Source organism: Saccostrea cucullata, unplaced genomic scaffold, assembly GCF_032062105.1.
Source record: "Saccostrea cucullata isolate Sc308-1 unplaced genomic scaffold, CSIRO_AGI_Scuc_v1 ctg6724, whole genome shotgun sequence".
NCBI lineage: Eukaryota > Metazoa > Mollusca > Bivalvia > Ostreida > Ostreidae > Saccostrea > Saccostrea cuccullata.
Genome location: NW_026928398.1, coordinates 25,213 through 29,359, shown reverse-complemented (window position 1 = coordinate 29,359; position 4,147 = coordinate 25,213). Strand labels below are relative to the sequence as shown.

Here is a 4,147-nt window from a genome sequence, read left to right as displayed (position 1 = left end):
ATTTTCTATAATCCTAACTGTAATGTATTATTTACGACTTGTATTCGATAATGGTGTTTTGGGTGTTATAACATCTGATCTTAATTAATATAAAACCGTTATTTCAAAATTTTGTAAGCATCTTAATATATTATCTTTCAAACCTGAAAGCGCAAACTTACATCTGAGAAATTGTAAATTATGTAAATCCATTGACGTTTATTGCATTTTACTAAGTTACAAGTTTAACATATATTCTACTACTACATGTATCGCATATGTATATTTATTTGATGTGACAGTATATTAATTAATACATTAATAAAAATATTTATTTTTCAAGATGTAACAAAAATATGAACAGTAAACATGTACATTAAAAGAAATCTTGTGCGATTGACGCGCCCAATGAAGTCAATAAAAGTGTAATTGATGCAAATCACCCGTATTCTCCAAACGCTAGCAAGACAGTTTACGGCAGTAGATTTTGATTTCAGGAGGGTGGATCCTAGGTTTTCAGCTTTTTTGGTTAAAGAAAAATACTTGATACATTCTTTCATTTATTTCTATAAGTGAAATTTTTACATTAAAATGAAAATTTTAACATAGCCAATCAGGATGTGTCTAGGTATCACAACGGTAAATGTTTACATCAAACAAATCGTAAAAAAAGAATCTGATAATTGTTTACTTGAAAAAAATATTTAACAGGAGATGTTAAACATTACCTGTCACACTAGCTAAAACATCCTCACACACAAAACGGTACCTACGCGGCATTTTCTGACTTTTTCCATTTGCAAACAGGGCTACTTCAAATTCACGCGTTTTTTAATGTCTTTATAAACATTCCTAGTGCATCACAGGTTGTAGCCCCCATGCCCGAAAAAAGCTCATTAAAAAAAACCTTTATTAATGTTCAAAAAGTACATAAAATTTACTAGGCACAGGTACAAAAGTTGTAAAAAAGGATTGGAAGAGAATAGAAAAACGTTTCAAAAGAAAGGAAAATCAATTTGATATTTGACTAAGTTTATTTTGATCGGTCAATTACCTGTGTGATACCTCTACCCATTTAGTACTCCTCCTCCCTCTTGTTTAACCAGGAAGTGATACCAACTTCCGGGAATTTCGTACCCTTTTCCCAATAATTCAACTCGCAGAAATTCCAGATTTACCAAGTTATATCGTACCCGAAGTTAATTCATACAAAGGGAAATAGAATTATATGGAAATACGTAAAACAAAAATTGAAAGATAGCTTATTTCTACTTACGATTTAGTTTCCCACAGCATTGTAAAATTAATAATTTTTATAACTGTTTTTTTCTTTAATTTACTTTTTTTTACAGTAATTGATTAATATGACCCCCCCCCCCCAAAAAAAAAAGAATGGGTGCAAAGGATTCTAAATAATTACTTTTGTACCTTTGTTTTAAACCCAATTAACTGTAGACATTAATTGCCGTGCAAAAATCTCTCGGGGAAGTTTTACAGATTAACGTTAATTCAGCTTTTATTGAGTTCGCTCTCCAAATATGTTTTCTTGGCATGTTTCCTTTCTTTGAAAGTATATCTATCTATACCTCTAAAAACAACTTTTAAAAATATATAATAAAAAAATTAATAAGGAAAAAGCAATACTGATAAAATTTTGTTGCTTACTTAAAAATTCAAATTTATATGTACATCATTTTTAGAATTTAAAAAAATGCATTCTTTTATTTAAGCATAATTTTTCTTGATATCTAGGCAATAAAGTTTTTTTCACTTAATTGAGTGACTGAAAGTAATTGCGACTTCGGCAGGATGGGCAATGTGATACCTCATTAGACCTAAAGAATACATGCTGAGCACATATTGCTCCTAATCGAGAATTTAATATGTTTAACAGTGTTTATAATGACGTTAATAAAAAAAAAACTGCACTGTCTAATTATGGAACTGTTGTAAATATCGTGATTCCATAGCATTACGGTCACCCAGTCTCCTAACAAACAGTACACATAGGCCTACATGTACCTGTAGCCTTGGTCTACACACGTGCAATGGAGCTGTCACACGCATCCAGCGAGCTCGGAGAAACACGTTTTGTTTTGCCGAGAAGTTACGGTGTCAGACAAAACTTTTCTTTTCTTAATTAGATCATATAAATACGAATTCTGATTAATAAAAATTATACAATCCCTGTTGAACTTTATATAGTTTGTTCTAACATTTGCATCTGCAACAACTTGTGTTTAAAATGGCCGGGTTGGGAAAATCAGGACCGGGTCGAATTATGTTTCAAAAAAGTTTGTTTTTTATTTTTAATAAATTGTGAATGCTATTTTTTTTTTACATATATTTATAAAATATGTTAAATATTAGCTTTTAATAAATAATAACATCGTTATCCAACATCTCACTGGAATTCCATGTTACTATAGTATTAATAAAAATAATTATTCCAAATTAATGTTCTTAAAATTAGACTCATAATATGGATCCGTGCCGTAAACTCTTGTGCAGATTATACGTATACAGAGCGAATCAAAGAAGTCTTATTTTATTAGATTGTGCTTTTTGTTGTGTGTATCAATTCTATAATCTTTCTTTTCACAAAATATAAAAAAAAATTCAGAAAATAAACCCCGGTCAAGTTGCATTACTTTAGATCCACTCCCCAAAAACCTTCAAAATATCAGATAAGGAGTGCCTCTCGCTTAGTTGGTCAGTTTCAGTGTCAGGATAACCTTGTTATGCAATTTTCTTGCTGGGCAGAGTATAGCTGTTTGCAGCTTATCTAGGTCAAAATTTGAATTCAACTGATGGACAAAAAGTGCGCGTCTCCTTGCTGTTCATATTTATTGTGTTTTCAAGCTATATACACAAGGATTAAGGCTGGAATATCAACTTCTGCTCAGTAAGTATTATTTCCTTTTCATGAATTTAAGAAATTAAGTTTTTTTAGTATCTGTTCTTGTTTTATAAGTATATTCAAAATCTGCGTGAAATGCACATCCTTGGTTCTTGTATTATGTGTTTTGTTGATATTCATTTGGTTATGAAATATAAGCTAGTCTACAAATATATTATACAATTTAACTAATTGTAGTTCGTCGTAAGGTTCATTAAACCAGTGGTGCAGGGAATTGATTGTATACTCAGCCTTGATTGCATCAGATTCTTCGCCCGTGAAAATTATACAAAGAAATGCAACATTTTGTAAGTACACTATGTATATGTATGTCTGTAACATTTTTCTTAAGTAATAATTATTTATAAGCATACTCATACGAATTTTAACATGAAGTCAACTATAATTCTTTTTATCATGTTAATTAAATCCGAGTACCGGAATATATTTCTTTGTCTGATTTTTTAAATCATTCATGTATATTTATTTTTATCCTTTGAAATAACGTGTTACGTACATTTTATCGAACAAATGGCTTTAACATCTTTATTTCTTTTATCAATAGGCTTTTGCTTTAGAGGGTGGATTCTCCTGTTCATTTCTTTCATTCGTGGGACTTAGCTATATGCGTGATTAAAATCAATGGATCTGCCACTTTGTGGAACTTAATAGTGTAAGGCAGACTTTGAAGGACCTGGATGTGATTACTGTGACACACTTTTCACTAGGAATATATATTTTGTCAAGCAGTGATTTTTGAGATTCAGTGATTGAATCCGAATTTGTGTTTGTTTTAAAAAAAACATGTAAAATAAATTCTCTCACAATCATAATACTGGATTACAACTTATATAAATATTACGCAACTTGAATAAAAATTTTTATTTGAATTTGAAATGTATTTGTTTATAAAGCAAAATGTTATATGAATTCAACGTGATTTCAACCAAATATCAACGTTTGTACAACCGAAAAATTTCAACCAAATCTCAACCTAATTTCAACCAATGTTCACTTTTGTTCAATGTTGATATTTGACGTTGAAACAACGTTGAAGCTTCAACGTTGCCTCAACTTTCATTTGCAACCAAAAATCAACCATAAATCAACCAAAAATTCGACCCATTTTCAACGTTTATTCAACGTTGAAAATTGACGTTGAAACAACGTTGTGTCTCAACGTTGCCTCAACTTTCATATGCAACCAAAATTCAACGTTGATTCAACGTTGAAGTGCAACGTTGATTCAACGTTGAATCAACGTTGAAA

General features: G+C 30.5%; 1 long non-coding RNA gene across 1 annotated transcript; it reads left to right on the top strand.

The window, feature by feature from the left end:
* The first annotated feature begins 2,658 nt into the window (after positions 1–2,658).
* LOC134277457 (uncharacterized) lies at positions 2,659–4,147 on the top strand. Its single transcript, XR_009994260.1, has 3 exons — positions 2,659–2,884; positions 3,077–3,186; positions 3,444–4,147. It is a non-coding gene; the product is annotated as an uncharacterized LOC134277457 (long non-coding RNA).